The following is a 20,795-nucleotide window of genomic DNA, read 5'->3' on the forward strand; positions in this document are numbered from 1 at the left end:
TATCATTATACGATAGCAAATTATATAGTATTTTTCATTCTAAAATGACAATTTGTTTATACTTAAGTAATTGATATATCTTATCGTTGAAACAGTGATGAATTTCCAGCACTTATAAGTCGAGCTATACGCACATAGTTCATTTCTTTAATATATTGGCTGTCACGCGATTCATTTATAGTTCACACCTATTACCTAATTGTACGAAATCGCCCATCTAACTAAATGATCCTTCACTACTATAGTTAAGAGAAGGGATAATCTGATAAGTTTCACTATCAGGCGCGAGTCTTGACAGCGATCGTGTTAATCAAGTGCTCAGGTAATAAATAATGACAATTGTATGAAATTATATACACATTTATAGCTTTAATTAATTTTTATTACTTTCAATACATCATCTTTTATTCACTTACGATAAGATATATCTTTGCAGTCATGTACTGTTTGTGACAAGAAAACAGCTAGTGGTCTAGAAGTTCAAATTCATTTTATGACAGGTAAAATTATTACTCGAGAAGACAGCGCAAAATCTGATCACCAAGTGATGAAAAATTGCTGCATGAACAGTGAAAAAAAACCAAGATAAGGTATCAGAAGTCGAATGATTTCAACTATTTATAATTATATATAATGCCATAAAACTATTCATTGCTTTATCCAATTACGACATAACTAAATGAATATGCGTTTGCAGTGATTTCCTACAATAGTATCTATATATTTCTGACAAGGACAAAACAAAAAAGAAGTTGAAAACTTGGTCCGAAAACGGAACATATTTCATATAACGGGAGAGTACCAGCACATAATCTTACAAACTTACATTTGCATTGAAGATTTGTGGTTAATAATAACGGTAAAGACATTTAATAGTCACTATCAAATGATCTCATTTTTTTAGATTTTTCTTTATATAACAAGGGGTAATAGTTTATACAACCAAAACAGAACTTTATAAACATGTGATTAGAAGTATTTCCTTGTAGTGTTTATATTGTCAAAATTATCAGAATGAATACAGATCCAATGTATCTTAAGCTATTGCGTGCCCAAACCTTCTCGTTTATCATCAAACATAGCACTTAGGAGGGGATAATTTTACCGATGTAAGGGTAGTCGAAATGCTCACAGTACATTGAAAGGAAAAAAGAAAGGAAACCAATCGTAGGCGACTTAAAAGAGCAAGTTGCACGAAATTGCGATATCAAAGAAAAACGAAATTTTTTTTTCCTAGGGCAAACGTCATGTATCCACTATTATTGATCTGGCGGTGACCTCCGAATACACAGGAATGATTATGCAATTACAAAGTTTGGGTAGCACGCGAAAGTGTAGTTTTGTGTGTAAAAACGTGCAGAAATGAATTGTATTTTCCAGGGAAAGTAAATCAGGATTGAGGAATGCATTCGATGAAAGCATTCAAAATTTGGATTCATATCAGTACATATTTTTAGGTGGTTTTCTTGGGAATTGCAAAATATTCGGAGTCGTTGAGCAAAAAAGCGAATTTTAAATCTTTCAATTTTTAAATATTAAATCTGAGTCGATGACATAGTGAGAAATAAATGCTTGTGTGCAATTCTGCTAATTTTTCGAATAATGCTTGGAGTAGAAAATAAGTTTTATTGGTTGCATATGCAGGAAATCAATAAGATTTTTAATAAAATATAGCAATGTACGAGTAGTTTATTATTTGTATATACACAAAATTATTTTTTATTATAACATGAAAATTGCTTATAACAAATAATTGATACGGAAATAAAGTTAAACTGGAGAAAATTTTTATATTATATTTAAAACAAGAAATAAAAAAAATATTTATTTAAATTTTAATTTGTTTAACAAGCATCTTAAATAACGAGCAAAACAAAAAGTTAAAAAAAATGACTCTCTTAACGACCGATGTTTCACAGAACAAGTGACGACGAGACATCAAGACGTTATACGCAGGATTAGCCTGTCTGCTTGTTTCAAGAGAACCCTTATTTCTGCATAGAAAAAGCTTTGGTAAGATAGCGTTGTTGAACGCGACTTCGAGTGGTTTGAACGAGTACCTTAAGTGACGAGATTTTATCTTTTGAAAATATTATGGGGTTAGAACGGTCTGGCAACAACATCGATGAAATAGTAGCTGGAAAAATCTTTCCAGGGCTACCGAAGAGCTTAACCCCTTAACTGTTTTATTTTCATTACTATCTAATAAGATGACACCTTCTATTATGGGAATATTTTCTTATTTTGATTCAAATCGAAATCCATTGAATACTTGACTTATCGATGTATTCGAAGTAATTTTAATATTGAATTATAATCGTTATGAATGATTTATTTTTTGCTTACAACTATCAAAATTCGATAAATCGATGCACGTATGGCACTCGGGCAAAACAGTTAAGCGGTTAATGGGCTGTATTATGTGTCACAATAAAAAACTGCGAATGAGTTTTGGTCAGAAGAGGAGGAAATAATAACTTCAGCAGATCAACAACCTTCCAGTGAAATAAGGGAGATGTTGAAAGTAACATAAATTATTGAATTAGAATGTAGAAACGCGTCACTCTAATAAGGCTAAAAAATAAAAAAAAAATGCGCTTTAAAACTCATTTAACAATAATGCTGTATCTCATTTTAGCCGAATTTTGAAGTGTAGCCAAAGACAAATCTCTTTTAAAGAACTCTATTGTAAAAAAAGAATACATTACAAATTATAAATTGCATCATCATAAATTTGTTTAAGTGATCATTTCCTTATTTTACAATGATTCCTGTTTCATAGCCAAAATTGTTTCGCTTAGCGAGTATTTGGCATTACGCATAATATTAGAGTCACTGCACTTTTCAAATTAAAAACTTTTTTCTTGCAAAAACTATGCTGCACAGGATTAAAAAAAACTAGCTAAAAATTTTCAATCAATTTGAATTACTATCAATGTAAACTAAGTACTTCGAATAAAACCATAAATAAATTATTTTATTATTCTGATGAGATAAAAAAAAATAAAACAAATCTGTACAAATGGCATTTTGTTCAAATGCAATAAATAAAATTATTTTTGGCAAGATGCAGAAAACTCAATCCCTAATTCAATGAAGAATTTACTCTCCCCTCCCCCAAAAAATGAAGAATTTACTCTCCACCCCCCCCCAAAAAAAAGATACTCCTTACATTAACATAATATGTTTAAAGCAACAAAGAAATATTCGTAAAATTATTTTTCACTTCAGCAGTTGTTACTCATTTGAGTAAAAATTGCATTGTGTATCAGAAATATTTTTAATTTATAGAACTAGTAGCTGCATAAGTGTACATCTCAAGCTTAAACAAAAATATTAAATTATTTTGACAGTGTAACACTTAAACCTTATTTTTTATTTATTAAAAAAAAACTATGTGTAGATCTTTACGACTTAAACTTACTGACCATACATATACGTTTCTGAATAGTTGCAAAAATGATATAAATTTCTGTATTATTTGCAAAAATATAAGTCATCTTTCAGTTCCCTTTTACTATATCCCGCAATTCAAGAACTATTTCCTCATTTAATATGAAAGCGATAGTGAATAATTGGATTCAGGACCCAATAGAAATTTTCCTAATAGGATAGAGCTGTTGATATGGCAGTTTGGGAGTAATCGAATGAGCGGTGAATGATACCAACATTATGTAATAGGATTAGTTGTGGCTGAAAGCAAAGCAACAAAATAATAACTATAAGGTAAAATATATCAAGATCTCTTCGCAATCGGATGTGTCCTTTCATATCTACCGTCTGACATTTTATTTATTTATTATTTATATTTTGATGTTTTATCTTAATTTTGATTCTTAAAAATATAAACAGAACAGTATGAAGATGTAGATACATTTTTTGCAGAAATTCAACTTACAATAATAACATTTTTTTTAGAAGCAATAAATAAGTCCTTGTATTAGGTGAATAATTATGCATCACATTCAGACCATTCTTTTCGGAGTGCAAAGGACATTTCTACATTTAATCTGAGCACACGATAAAATAGTTCAATTATGAATAAACGGCGATGTGCATTTTAATTTTTTTACTTCCTCGTGTATGTAATAAAGTATAGAAATCGTCAAAAAATTCGAATTCGACATTTTGTCGTATATTCATGTTGCAGACCTTCTTGGTTCGAAACGTGGAATTTTGGAAAATGTCCGTCTGTTTGTCATATCTCGAAAACGCTTTGAGCTACATGGATGAAATTCGGTATATGGTCTTTACACCAAATTTGGAGATTTCTAAAATCTATTCTAAGAAAGTCTGTCTGCCCGGCTGTTCTAATGTAAGTAAACACGATTATTTCAAAACGAAGAGAGATAGATAGATAAAATTAAGTATACAGATTTAACATTTATTGCCTTGGCACCTGAATTTGCACGAAATCCAGGTTGACTGCTGTAGGGCTGTACTTTTAGAAACATGCCAACTCCATAACATCAAAACGCAAAAGGATTTAAAATACATCAAATTTAGTATGGAAATTTGTGACTACAATTGCAATTTTGTGTCAAGTTCTTGTTTCAATCGGTTGGGAAAAACGTGTTTAAAACATAAATTAGAATTTTGGATATTATTAATTGCCAAATAACTCGATAAGGATAACACGACAAATTCAGTAAAAATATTAAACACACGCCAGAGGTTAATATTTCGTAACTATAGTACGGCAATGCCATGTAAGGCTTCCTCTGGCATGACACGTTTATTAGAGTATGCGGTAACTAATTGCCCAAGGTTTTGCGGTCCCCGCTGGTTTTAGAACAGTAGAAATAAAAAGTCTGAAATACTTTAAAGAATGTTTATAAAAAATTAGATGACAAAGTTTTTTTTTTTTTTTTTACATTTGTTTCAATGAAATTTCTTAACCTGATATCTGCCAGATGTAAAACAGTTCCAACTTTTTTCTTAAAAAACAGTTATTTTTAATACCTGGATGTCTCTATCATCATCTCATTCATTATAATTTATGTTTTCAAGTCAGTATCAATATTAAATCCATACTGGTATCCATCCTCCATAGATAAAATTAAAAACAATAAATGAAAAATATACAGCCGTTAAAAATATATTTCTTTCCGAAATTTTCTGTTATTCTGTTCAAATATAAATTTGTAGCAAGAGTGTCTCACTATAAAAGACTTTTTTAGAAAAAAAGTTTATTTTTTATATTGGATAGTTTTCACTCTATTTCCCAAAACATTGCTCATTTCCCTAACCACATAGATATCTATCTCCATGACAAGAGGTCTAGGTCTAATCATAAATGTAATGTTATAATAATTATACTGCTATAAATATTTAAAGGTTCCACGTATGATAAATCCTGTTATACGATGTAAGGAACATTCATTTCGCGTCCGATTACTTCCCGACCGCAACGTAAACAATTCTATCCTATCAGGCAAATTTCTATGAAATTCTGGATCCAATTAACTTCAATTGGTTTCATATTTAATAAGCGACAATCAATAGATGGTGCGATATAATAAACTACGGTACAAGATTACTTACGTGGCGTAAATAGAAATCAGATATAATATAATTAAACAGGGTATAAATAAAGGTACTGCTCGTTTCAGCATTCTGAGACGACCATTTTTCGATGATTCTATCTCATTAAGGGGAGAGACGCGGAAGGATGAGCACATTTCCGGAATTCTGCGTTATTCTTTTGATTTTCATTCTATTAGATACTTTTTTGTTCAATATTTTTTCCACGTGCATGTGAATATCGTGTCGTTTCTGACCGTACAATTTTAATTCAGCGTGCGAGTAATCCGAGTTTATTTTGTTGTTAAATGTAAACATCCCCTCTTTTCATCTTTCCCCCCACCCCTGTTTTGACTAATTAAACTCATCCTAACTCATGCGTAAATGCGCGGAGGGTTTTAGAATCCGTTGTGAAGTATCCAAGAGGGAAAAAAACAAAATGAAGAGATAAAACGATATGCAAAAGAGGAAAAATAATAAGAAAGAATATAAAGTTATATAAAAAGAATGCATTTTTTCCAAACGGATGAGGTTTCATGATGTTGTTGTGTTTTTCACTGATGCGATGTTGTTTTATTTCAGTGATTTCAGTTAATACTGAACTGAGAATTTATTTCCTTCATTTCATTAAAAACAAACGGAATTTAATTCTGTAGTGTAAAAGAATGAAAATAGAAGAAATACAAACTGCCGTGATAAACTTCGATGTTTATATAGGGTTGCAAATATTATCTTTCCGTAACGGATGAAATGTACACAATGCCATTGAGTACGTGTAGAAATAACTTTTTGCCCATTAAATCCGATAACAAAAAATAGATTTCAAAGACGATGATGAAAAATTAGATGGAGATTAAGTGATTTGTAAGATAAAACTCTATTCTGAAGTTGACCTACACAGTGGTGACCTACTCTTTCGGGTATACTTTCTCTAGTGGTAATTCCGTTTGACAGCAATTACAAAGATAAATCATCAGATGAAAAAGGTAACAAGGGGCTCAACGAATCTAAGGATCACAGAGACTTCAATAATTAAACTACCTTAGATTATCTATTCAAATCATTATCTATAAATTGAACTTAGATTACTTTTGAATGCATTAGAATCATATTAAATAGCTTTTAACCGAAAGAAAAAAAATATCAAACAGATCTGAATCTTATCAATTGATTTTAAATATACTATGACCACGCTAAAAACTTTTAAACTGAGAGCGTTGTTGATTGAAAATGCAGCTTTTGCCATAATTTCATTTATCCCAATTCATACAGTCTTTGCATTATGTTTAGATAACAAATCTTGACCAAATATTTCTGCATATTTCCACACCATATTAATGTGATCATCATTAGACGAAGTTTTTATAAGAAAAATATTACTGCCTGGTTTTTTTAAAGTAAAAAATTATTCACATAATATAATCAATAATATTTCATATCTTACTGAAATGAAAACTTCTCTGTAAATAAAAAATTCCTCTAGGCAAACTGGAAGGCAAAGGTAGATAAATTCCTTTGTATATGAATTACAATCTGACAACATGAAATGTTAATGCTAAAAATGGTCAAAATGAGGGCTTGAAAATCACTTTTCAGCCCTTAAGATATTGCAACTGTCGAAAAACTTTAAATGCAAAGGTTGTTCGTTTTAATGGGGCGCTCATTTAGCTCATTGGATTTATTTTTCTATCTTCAATGTTATACCGAAATGAAAATTTCAATCACCCACCATTTCCACCCCGCCCGGCCCCGAGCTAGGTGGGCCGTTTACGAACTCCTCCGAGATTTTTATATTTCTGATATATATTCCAAACCAGTCAAAATCCAGACAAAATGACCCTAGTTATCCTATTCACAAGATAACCTGAGCAATGTGTTATATGCATAGTATATAACTTTAGAACAAAGGGAGGTTTTGGGCTCTAAGGACCATGATTGGTGAACATCTCTCGAAGTCTTGTCATGAGAATCATTCAATAGGTATTCTTCCTATAGGAAATTACCTAAAAATTGGCTTTAATCTGGTTACTCAAATATATGGAAGATATTACCTATTATTTGATTTATATATTTCACTCAATTAATTAATAATATTTTTTTTTAAATCAATTTAAAAAACTGTTATCAAACTACATATAACAGAATATCGGTAGATTTTATTTCTTCTATCTTGATTTAAAATACAGCTAAAACACTTCAGAAAATAAATTAAAATATAAATAATACTTCTTAAATCGGTAAAAAAAACATGCATTAATTGCAATCAAACTATATTTAATAGAATATCACCCAATTCTGAATCACAGTGAACTGCAACAAACTTACTAACTGAAAGCACTATTCAGTTGAATTCGGTTCTTCGCGTAGAATATGTTTCAAACTACTTTGCGTTTATCAGGAAATTAAAAAACCATCCATGTTCCCAGACCTATTTAGTTAAAAATTATTTCCTTTCTACCAAATTATTATGATGATGTGATCGTAAACAAGCTAACAAAAAAGAAAAACGCACACCTCTTGAATGAACGTAGACAAATTAACGCTCACAACCACTGCATGGATTTCTCGTAAAACGCTCTAAAAATGACCTTGGACAATGTTTACTACGACGAGCCACGCCTTCCTTTCATACCTGGTTTGATACATGTTTGGGCTTCTATTTTGTGACGCCAAAAAAATATATTTTCCTATTCTTCTAGAACAAAGCGAAAGGATGGGTGGATATTGGTGAAACACATCGAGAGATCAAGCTGGGGGGAAAAAAATCGCCAAAAAATATTAGCAGAATAGAAGATACGCCAATAAATCCTTAAAATTCTCCTCTGTATCCTACGTTGGCTTTCAACGTCGCATAATGGCCTCAATTCGAGCTTAACTGTTGACCCATGCTCTGGTTGCCATGGCAACTGAAGCTATTGGGCTGCGTAACAAAACACTGGCGGAGGGCTAGCCAAAGGTCAGCTAGTGACAACACGCCAAACTGCTAAAAGGGAATTGAAAATAAAAACAAAAGACTGCTCCCCGAGAAAGAAATGTATAAAAAAGGAAATTGGGTTAGGGTAGGGTCAGAACGTTTAGAGCAATTAACTTGATATATGTATCAGTGTTTTAATTTCGGTCGAATACGATTTTTTTCCTCCTTAAGATATATTACCTGACTTTAACTTGAAAAGTTTCGGTTATACTGAGGAGTTGTATGGTTTTTCTGTAATGTATAAAAAGTATTAATAAATGATTTATGCACTCTTTGTTAATCGTTTTAGACTGATAGAATACATGGATTGAATTATTTCTGATCTTAAATTTAGATTCTTTTTTTCGAAACTTAAGATTCATTATTTTTTCTACTTAATGTTTAGCAAACTATGATTTTTTTTTTTATTCGAGGAATTTGAAGGGAAAAAAATCTAATTTTAATAATATTAAAAATATCGCTTTACTATAACTTTCCAAACATGGAAAGTGCATGGAACATAGTGCAATTAAATTATAAGAATCGCGGTACTATTAATTTATCATAAGGGGCTTTAAAATCAACTAAATATGCTTTGGTAATCTACTATATTTAATAAACTATTTAATATACTTAATCTACCATATAAATAAAAAATTTATAATAAATATAAATTCGTCAAGCCTGTAGGTTAAAAATAAAAGATGTGATTATTAATTCTGAAGTGACTTAATATAGAATATATTTTTAGAAAAACAACAATCTTACTCAAAAATAAACATAAAAATCTAAGCGAATAGTAACATTTAACTATTTATGACACTTTCCGCTGAAATCCTTGAAATACAAATTTGGTTGTAACGCATTTCATGACTAATATTATTGTAGTAATTCATTATTAATTCAATCTAAATAAGGGCGTAAAATCTGCTATAATATTTAAGAAGACCCCAAGAGATTTTATTACTTCAATTAATAACTATTTCCCTTAATTACAAATAGCGAAAATTCTATGATTTCATGTAAGAGTCACAGCCCTTACATTTGAAAGAGCTGAAGAATTTTTCTTTTGTCAAAATTGAAATTTAGAGTCTAAATAATAATTTTAATATTAGGGTAAATACTTTGTTAAGAAATGCTTTCGAAACTAATATTTTAAAAATAATAGCCGCAACTTTTTCGAATACACTGAGTATTTCCCAAACAATTTCAAGAGTAAAATTTAATCAAACATTTAATCATTTTACAGATTTGTTCGACTGAAACATACGCCTTAGTTATCGTATTTTCGATCAATGTTTTAATTTCAGTTTTATACTTGATCTTATTCTTTAACCTGTTAACTGGGAAATTAATTTAAAATCAGCTAATTTCGCATTGGAATATTTCGTCATACCCGGTTAACAGATTAATACAAAAACTACACAACATTCTCAAGATTCTTTGATTTCCTAGTTAAACGGATGGGGCAACTGATTCGAAAATAGAAATAACAGAACTAACTGTCTAAAGGCTATAAATTGTGAACAGACTATACTGCCTCAAAACTTTTTAAATAGAACAAAATTCATAAACATATGTCTAATGATTTGTTATAAATTAATTTGAAAACCGTCATGGCCTTTCAGCATATGGTCACTATAAATTTTTTTTCTCCAGACTGTGCAGAAATAAATAATCGCATAAATTACAATAACACGTGTCATAAAATGTAATAATTGGTTCATAAGCATATCGAACACAACTATTCTTTAGCTTCTAAGATTATAAGCAGCGTTCACACGAAGCCAACTATTGCGCGTAATAGGAAGTCATGCCTACTTCAAGAAGACTACGTGATCAGAGTGGGACAAAGAGTAGCCCCATTGTGGTCACGCGACTACCATTTGCCATTATGGTCGCGTGATCGTACTGATATAGGCGTGACCTTCGATTGCACACAATAGTTGGCCTCATGTGAACGCTGCTTTATTCTTAACAGATTAAAGCTTCCCAAAATAAAATTTATCGCAGGGAAAAATATACACATTATAATAGTTCTCAATCACGATTGTATTAGTAAAGTAAATCTGTTTATGTACGTATAAAAAAGGATTCCAACTTCAACATAAAAATTCTATTACTTTAAATATAAGAAAATACTAAATTAGTTTTAGATTAAAAATGACATAAAAAATTAAAATCTCTTCAAAAAGGTATAAAAATCTATAATCTCATCAATAAAGCAATAAACTACTTAATTATACAACATTTCGGCCAAAACAATAAAACTTCAGAATACTTCTTGTTTAAATCACTTTACATAACATTGAGAGAGTGAGAATCTAAAACTGCACACTTTAAAACTAAGAATTCATTTTCAAAGTCCTCAGAATAACCATTGAAAAAGAAATTCTGAAAATACGAGGCTCGAATAACACATTTGAGTACTTTGTCCTTAAGATAAGTCTTTATGTCGAACGTGTCGGCAAACATATCGAATAGAAATCTTTTCATAACTATGAAGATATTGAAAAGATTTTGAAAGAAAGGAGGGAAAAAGAAATGATTTTCTTCTTAGTTTTTATTTTCAATTTTTTTTATAAGCACTTATGAAGGAAAAAGAAAACGTTCCTTGCAAGAAGCGGACGAATTAATTATTTTTTTTCTTCTTTATTGTAGAGTGGAAATTTTTATCTCATTTAATTGATTTTTTTTTATTCGCTATTTCAAGACGATTTTGAAATTGCTTCTAAGAATTCCATAAAAGAAGACAATTCTATCATTTTCGCATCGCTTTGTTACTCTTATTTTACCACTAGATGTCACAATGATAATTACAAATACATTCGTCTTACCTGAAATTGAATTGATGTTTTCGATTAAGATGAGATTCACATCCAAAAATCTAATTCTCGATGATGAAAGAAAACTAATAAATAAAAAAAAACTCTGGTTTTTCAATAAATATTGCTCGAAATATTTTAATGTATTCTATTTGAGAGGAATTATTAGTTATAAAATATTTATTCTTAATTTACAAGTTTGATTCAATATTATGGATAGTATGACTGAAAAGAACGTTTTAATAGTATATTATGAGTGAAATGAATAGTTTCAATGAAATGTTCTAAAATACAAATCTAAAAAAATAAAGTCCTCATCAACTCCTTAACTTTATTCGCATGCAATTTATAAAATCAATTTAAACTCCACAGAATCCAGGTGTAATAAATATTCCAAAAATAATGGAATATTTATTATAACCCTTATATGATGTATATATATATATATATATATATTGTTGCCGTCTACATCCAGTTCCACTTAATTTTATTCAAATATCTGAGTGTGCCCGTTTCTGAATGCACGTTAATAACCATAGACAATAAATCATGTGCGAAAGAAAAAAGTTGACCTTATTTTTGGTGGGTAAGTTTTATCATTTTTTTTTACATTTGAATGTGGTGGTTGAAAAAGTTCAGAGTGTTACCTGAAGAGATAAGTTTCTATTGTCGAGTTTCCTATAAAGGAGTGATTTATCTAATTGTTAAAAAAAATTACTTCTCATCTGTTGTCAGGTAACTATCAACGTATGATGTTGTATTTCAAAATTAGAATACAAGACGGATTTTGGGGAAATACTGTATGTTGCCAAAAGTCTACATATAATTTTTTTTCAAAATAAATATACCATATTATTACCTAGATTCTTTTTATTTATTTTTTACATAATATATGACTGTTTTCCTATAATAAACGATTTTTTAATTCAAAACAAATAAATATGCATTTAAGGGTTAAAGACATAAATCTTGTTGTCTTTAGAACTGCATAAAGAATATAATATCACACATATAAATTGACAATTCCAGATTATGCTATCTGCTTTGTGCAACATTAAATTTGGTAAGATATTATGGTTTTCAAAATTATTTCGAACAATATTAGAATCAACAATCATCCAGAAAAGAAAAAAAAACTATTCAACAGGAAAAGAGGACACTGGAAAGATAAGTTGAAAAATTTCTTCGACATATTTCAAAAGTAGACATATTTCAAAGCTAATTCTAAACCTTGAATATGTTTGGAGAAGATTAGGTCATGATCATATATGTGTAATAGCAAGAACAGAATATTTTTCCATATTCATAACAGGGCATTTACCTGTAGAGAGGCGTTTTCCAGGTTTTAGGGTCAAAACTTTCCACATTTTTTACAGTTAATTTTTTTTCGCACCATTTAAATTCAAACTTCATGATACTAACCACTGAATATGGACATTTGACTTTTTTCCCACAGGAAGCCTAAATACCACAACTCGAGTTGTTTAGCACTTGAAAATTACAAGTCTCAAAGAAATGCCGAGTCAATTCTTTTGGGAGGGGAAAAAAAAGTCGGATGCATAGAAAGCAGAACGCGCTGCTTTAACACTCTTTCTCTACAATGTCGATATAAAAGCGTGTGGCGTAAATTTTTAATCATGGTTCACAGAAGTAACTCAATTTCAAAATACATAAATGTATTATTAACTGATTTAAATTTCAGCCAAATGTTCTTAAACTTCCAAATATATAATGAAATCCGCAATAGTTATTTCAAAACAAAATAGAAATGTATTCATTAAAACCAATCAATTATGTTTTAGCATTCATTTCTAATTTGTGGAAAAAATTAAAATAATCTAAGTTCAAAAACAATATATTGAACGGAAATATATTGAAATTTTGAAAAATACAATATTATCATTGAACATAAATTGGCAACAGCACTTTCCCGTATTCTTTTATTCATTTTTTTATTCGCTACCGGTCCTAAAATTCCCTATCAGAAAAATACTATTTATCTTAAAATTTTAACACTTTTTTTTTTGTAAATATTCATCATGAAACACAGATTTTTTTCCCTCTTGAAATTTTATCACATATTATGTAAATTACACTAAACCACCGAGAGATATCTCCCTGAAACTTTCTCGCATACTCTCCAACAAAAATGTTATCAACTTTCTCCTCTCGCGTAATCTTGGTTTAAGCACGACACCATGAATATTCAGACTATTATTTTCCCACATGAGAGTTATGTGTTTCCTAATAATAATAATAATAAAAACAGCACTTGTGTATTAATTGCATGGCATTGGTAGGTAATTATTACGGGAGATTGATCTTTGGCATGAATTTAGAATTTTTATTCAATTGTGCGATCACTGATAATTAATCACTGATACAAGTTCCAGAAAATGGAATATGCATCTTCGATGCGTTTTTGCCGAATGATTGAAATCAAAATTTGTGATAGAACTGTAATTGTAGTCACAACACACATAAAATTTCATTCAAGGGCTAAACAAATTCTCCTCCATAGAAAAACATCGACAAAAAAAAATCAAAAGATCAGTGGTGGCTTATCACATAGGCGTTTGGAGGCGGTCGCCTGGTGTCTCGAGATCTCAAAAATCTATTCGATGTACATATATCCGAAAGAACTGACATCAAAAGCTCTACACTGAAATCTTCTTCACAAAATTTTCTCCATTTAAAAAGAAAATAAAGGAAGAAAATGAATAAATAAAAATGCAACGGCGGAAAAGAACAGTAACGGAAATACAAACAAAAAACAAAATCCAAATTAATTCAAAAGATGTGGTATTCAGGAAGTTTCTAAGATATAAAAATGATAATAAAGGAATAAAAACAATATTATTAAATCAACAATATTTAAGTTAAAAAATTTTAGCAGTGTTTCGTTTAATGGAATAAATTTTGAGTAGAATCATTTTCATCAATCATCGGTTTATAGTACATTTTTCTCTTTCGTTAAAATCAGTGATATTCAATTTTTAAAAAATATTACTAAGGCCAGTTTTTCCATCTATACTTATAATAATGCTCAGTGTGTGTGTGTGTGTGTGTTGGCGCTCTACAGGCCAGACCGTTTGACCTACAGCTACCAAATTTGGTACATGTATATCTTGGAGGTCGAGAATGTGCACCTGGGGTCTCTTTTTTTGAATTTTTAAATAGAATTTTGATTATTAATTAAAAACTAACTATCCTGCCAAAAATTCTTTATTTTTTCACCGCCAAATGAGTAGGGCGTCAATTTTTTTCCCCACGCTAATGAGGTTAGGCTTAACATTTTTTGACCAATTATTTTAAACGATTCTGTTTATTTTCTTAATGTTTGATGCAATTAAAATTAAACATTGTTAATAAATTGATCTTGAAGATTCATTTGAAAGTACTTTTGAATTAAAATAAAACAGAATAAAGGAAATTAAAAATTTCTAAACTGCATAGCGTTACCCCAACTGGCGTAGAAAAATTCACGCATTTGCGTTACCATAACTGGCGTTAAAAATTCACAATTGCGAATTGTGTTCTGATTGTTGGCAACTATTTTCAACGGATGCTGACTTGATTTAAATCCTATTTAGGTTAATAGTATGCTTTTGTAATTAAATTGCATTTGTGTTAGTTATAAATTTTTTGTATATGCTTATAGTTTTAAGTACATCGTTTTTTTAAGTAGTTCAAAAAGTAGTAGCTCAAAAAAATATTTGAGGTAGACAAATAAATTTTGCAATAAAGTCTTTTTAAGTCTTTTGTCTTGTGGATTTTTATATTTTGAGCGAAATACCTTCACAGGAAGTCTGTCTGACTGTCTGTCTATCCAAACAGAAGTGAGCATACTAACTACAAAACGTAAACCGCTATAATAATAAAATGTTGCACACAAATTTAATCATGCTTAAAGTGTGGATCTAAATCCGAATTTGTTCTTTTAAGGGGTTGAACAATTGTTGTTTCTGCTTATGTATGTAAATGCAATAATTCAAAAACACGCCAATTTAGGAGACTTGAAATTACCTACGTGATTTTGACTCTTAAATTGTAGTTCTATGTCAAATCTGGTTTTAATGGGTCGAGGAAAGTACATATTTTGTTATCTTTACTAAGCTACGACTCACACATCTCTAATGAAAGGATCTCTGAAAATAAAAATCTTAACACTAGTGGCGTTCAGGTTCTTGCGCGAGGTTCACAATTTTGCGTGTGTGAGATGGAGGGGGGGGGATAATAATACATTTATTAAAGAGTATACGAGGTAGTTTTGAGGAAAACTCTGGTTAGTTTAATTGAATAAGCTTCTTAATTAAACTTGAATAAAAATATTTATTAGGAATAATTTTTCATTTTTTTTGTTCAGTTTAATATAAAATTTGAATGCTTAACCACTGATTTATCTATACTATGTGTCAACGATAGTCCATTATATTAATTATAAGCTTAAATCTCAGTATTGTTAAATATATGTAAAGGCATTATTTCTCAACTTAAACTTTTAAATCGTACAAATTACTTGAAAGTTAAAATTTATATTTAACGAGAAGGCTTCAATAATATAAATTTTAAAAAAAGCATTATAAAAACGAAATTAAAACAAGAAAGTAGATTCCTTTTGCATATTTTATTTCCTTTCCAACAATTATGCCGTGTCCAGAACAACAAACTAACAACTAATTGAAAGCCAAGATATATTCAAAGAAAAGAAAAGAGTCAATAAAATTAAATCGTTTGGTGCAAACGATGTTATAATATAAAAAGAATTTTAAAACATGCATTCTCATTTGTATCTTTGCCAAGTCAAGATTGGAAAAACACATGAGACACTAAGCGTAGAAAAAATATTTTCTTCTGTTATTGTGTTTTCCGAAGGGAATTCTTTGAACTAGTTAGAAAAACAATTAAAATTTAATTAAAAATATATTTCGAGAGTTCTTGAGTTCGAGAGTAGGTTTCAACTATGTAGGAAATATTCTATTTATTACATCCCAAATGTAAAACAAGCATTGACTAATTTCTTTTAATGAATATTAGTTTTAATTCTTATAATAGTAAAATTGTATTTTTTTAAAAGATTCTACTAAATTTAATTAATAACATACATTCAAAATAAATTCCACAGGAATGGATTTGTTTATTCACCCTCTCCTACCCTTGTGACTGTAACCTTTATGATATGCAATTTAAATAACCATCACGGTTACAGTCACAGAATGTTACAATGTTATTGTTCATCCGATGGCGCATCGCCCCCCCCCCCCACATTCATTACACGAATGCACATGAAAACTCACACGAAATAATATAAATCAAAAACTTGCATAAATAAATTTTTAAATTTGGTCTTTGAGGTTCCTTGAATTACAGTGCAATATCTACAAGCCAAATTTTATGGTTATATACTGGACGCAACTGATACACTTCCTTTTATATAGTAAGCATATTTTATTGAGACCAAAAAATAATAATTTACGCCCAGACTGTAGGAAAAAAAAAAAAAAAAAAGAGACCATTCTGGTAAAATCCATCCTTGTCTATGCACGCCAAGTAGACTTGAGAATAATTTTAAAACAAACTAGAACTCTGATTCAGAAAACAAACAATTCTATGGTAAATCACTCCCATTAGACTCCCATCCCCGCATTATGCAAACAGAGCGTCATCCGTCAGGGGGTGCACGGTGGTTCTATCCTGCAAAAACTCAGCACCATTCTCTTCCCTTGCGGGGGCAGGGAGAGCATCTTCTTCGTCTCCAAGTTACACGTTTCTGCACTCAACATCTTCCCATCAGCACCACACCCAAGGGGATCGTTACGGCGATTACCGAGACATTTTCGAAGCTAAAAACGCGTTCATTCTCCCTTCTTCCACATCATACAGGGGATGTGATGGGGGAGGAGCTGGTTGGTGGAAAGAGGTTATTGAGATACTGGTAGAGTGGTCAGTGTCCCGGTGGCCGTCACTTTTCGGACGCTTTTTGCATGTTAGTTTGGTGGATTTAGTTTTGAGTGGGCAGGGGGACATTGAGAGAACTTTTTAAAGAGTTTGTGAAGTTGAGAAAGAAATGGTAGAATATGGTATCTTAAAAAGGTATGGTTCAAACATTGTGAGAAAAGAGTTCTTCAGATATTTACAGACAGAGAATATTACGAAAACATAATAGTATTATTTATAATGCCAAGAATAAAGCATATTATTCAGATTAACTTATTGAGTTAATAAAGAATTTCCTAAGATTCTTCAACGATAAGAGACTGGCTGACTAAGCTAGATATTATATAGATTAATATATTAGATAATAAAGAATTTCGTATTTTCCAGCAAGAAATTTGTAGATGCCTGAAAATGCTTTGCAGCACAGACCACCGATCGTTTCATAGAATCATTTGATAAAAAGATTGTGAAATTATTGTGAAAAGTTATAGCGTCTTGAAAATTAATTTACATTGTTCATCAAATGTATGGAAAGATACAAACGTTGGACATTTTGATCTTTAGGGAAATTAAGTTTATCTTTGAAATCTATATGCGAAATATACATATATCTTTGACAGGAAATTTTTTAAACTGTAGACATTTCAACTGGTTTATGTTTTAATAAGATAAAATGCAATGGAAAAAGCGCTGAAATCTCATAGACAGATGACTAAAACTATGAAAAACAATAGTCATTATATCACTCAAAAATTGAATACTGACTACTTCATAGTTATAAATTTCATTCCAATAAATTTGATCAGTATGAAAAAGCTTACAGCATATGATTTAATTGAAAATTTACATTTATCGAATTTCCAGTTGGAAATTACTGTTGACGGAATGAAATGTTACCATTCTGCGCATGACTTGTATTACGGGAAAAAAAATCAATTACTTAGACGGTCAGTACAGTGGATTTTATATTATTTGTTTCTCTCTGGAATTATATATATGATATAAACTTAATGGAGAGATTCCTTTGGAAAAAAAAGCCCCTAAGCTTCTAATATGAGACTACGAAGCAAGAGTCTGCCACTTTTCCCGATGAATAGTTGCTATAACAAATGTACATCAGCGAAATGTTTCCATTTTAACAGTCTTAGACGATTTTTAAGGGTACTATATCCACACAAGCAAGAGAAAACTTCCAAATTGATGCTATTTTATAAAATTATATTCAGAATCAAAACAGAGAAAATGACAGACACAGTATAACTTACCTTTACAACGAGTCAAGTTTGAAAAACACCAATATATGAATATTCATCCATTGAAATGTGTAGAAAATAGTTCTTTTTAACACCTAGAGAAATATAAGCATATAATTAATAGAAATATTTTACTTAATTATTGATTTTATGACGTTTAGTGAAAGCTTTGCTAAATAAAATATTATTTACAATTAAAAAAATCAAGTTTTAATGAAAAGTAAAAAGAAAATATTTTTTATAGGAATATGTGAAATATCAGTTGATAACCCGACGTTTATTCGGGATTAAAAATGGAGGAAAATATTTTTTACGTAAAAATTGTTTTAGCACAAAATATAATAATAAACTATAAATAATAAATATAAAAATATAATATCATCTACTTTTAATTAAAATGTAGAATATCAATAGAGCCAGGGGAGTTTTGAAAACAATCGATAGTTAATTTTCTACATAAGTATTCATATTTATAAAATTAGATTTATTTATCACATTGTATTCATAAATGCAGGAGTATGAGAAGGGTGTCTTCATTTGAGCGATTGACTTGAAATTAATTTCAAGCATGATTAAATCACTACTTTAAAATCAATAAAAACATAAAAAAATTAAATAAAAGAAATTTTTAAAAAATAGTAGTAGAAGAATTCAAAATGTAAGAAAGATACATTTTTCTGTTATTTATAATTAACTGAGTAATTAATTAATTTTTGCACTTTAAAAATCTGATAGTAATCTTTCTCATAATTTATATAATAATTATGCAATATTTGGTTGATTTCGGTTCAGTGGTTTATGAGGAAAGTTTGAACAGAGCTACAACGACTTTAATTTATATTAAGTTAATCTAAATAAAATTGCTACATAATCATTTTGTCCAAAACAATTATTTATGATAATTTTTCATTAGTATTATAATAATTTTTGCATCATTGTGCCACATCTTACAATAATTATTGTCATATTATAATAAAAAGTATAAAATAATTTTTGTAAAAAAAGAAAGACGTCTTTATTAGTGCATTAAAATAAAGATAATAATTTTGAAATAAAAAATCTGGAGATCGAAACCAAAACTGTAAAATTGCGAGGCGATGATTTACTTATTCTAAAGAAAATTGAAATTATAATTACAACCAAAATTTTTTTTAATTTTTAGTAAATTTTATCTGAATTTATATTTTTTTCTTATTCATTGTGGTTTAATATCTCTATTGCATAGTTTTCAGAGCCTCAAGTTTTCTGTTCAGTAAAATTATTTTTTTAGATTTAATAGGCTAATAAAAGCCTGTTTTTTAATTAATGTAATCTTATTATTAGCTGGCATGCAATCAGTAATTTTTGTGATACAAAAATTATTATACCTAGAATGCTACATATAGTTAAATATTGTGTCATGCGTAATACAAAAATCATTCAAAACACTTTACAAAACAATTCGTTGTCGACAAAGTTACCAAATATGGCAAGGCAGTAAGTACTCATTAAAAAATTTTTCGTCAAAGTTTTTACGACCTTTTTAGTCAATTAAAATGTAACCAAAATGTTAAGATTTATTTCAATAACTTCGAAGTGCATTCAATCACAAAAACCACTTTTCCATCACTTTAAAGTTATAAATTAGTTTGTTAGTAACTAATATCAATTTTATTTTCGAGGGTTAAACTTTGTAAATTTTAATAATTTTACAATTTTTTTTAATTATTTGTTTCAGAATCCAAAGTTTTCCAAGAACCTATTGCCGATTTTAATAATTCATACTGTAAAAAATACTGGTTCAGCTCAACCAATCTCAATCACGGAGTTGCTTCAATTCTAACAATTTATTATAAATATAAAAATTTAAAAAAGCTGATTTCAAAAACTATTAAGTTTTAAGAAAATATCGCAAAATTTATGAAATTATGTAATTATCACAATTAATATTTTTAAGGCAATCTTCCAAAAAGATATGTTTCAAAAATATTTTTAAGGAGAAAGATTTTTTTTTTGGTCAAAGTAATTTTATTTTACAATAAGGAGCATCTTATTTTATACATTAATTTTTATTTATTTTTCAGTTTTCTTATTTTTAATCATTCCTTTTGCGCATTTTAAATATCATTACTACAATTTTTCTGAAATTTTCCAATCAAAATTAGAAATAATAATAATAAGCGATAAATTCGCAATTACTCTGAAGTATTATGTTATTAGCATCAACTTACTACGGTACGGAATTTCTGAGTATCAGCACATCAAGAATTAAACGATATATCGATAACATAATTCCATCATTACAATTATAACACAATTTAAATT

The 20,795-nt window shown here is 29.4% G+C and overlaps 1 protein-coding gene across 15 annotated transcripts in view; it reads right to left on the reverse strand.

Moving 5' to 3' along the window:
- The window catches only part of LOC129962049 (tyrosine-protein phosphatase Lar-like), a 648,630-nt gene that overhangs the window by 325,932 nt on the left and 301,903 nt on the right, over positions 1–20,795 (reverse strand). For all 15 annotated transcript variants that reach the window (XM_056075746.1, XM_056075747.1, XM_056075754.1 and 12 more), the window contains one exon: positions 18,504–18,586. The gene's annotated coding sequence lies outside the window, so the exon portion shown is untranslated. The remainder of the gene's footprint in view (positions 1–18,503; positions 18,587–20,795) is intronic.

Source organism: Argiope bruennichi, chromosome 2, assembly GCF_947563725.1.
Source record: "Argiope bruennichi chromosome 2, qqArgBrue1.1, whole genome shotgun sequence".
NCBI classification, from domain to species: Eukaryota; Metazoa; Arthropoda; class Arachnida; order Araneae; family Araneidae; genus Argiope; species Argiope bruennichi.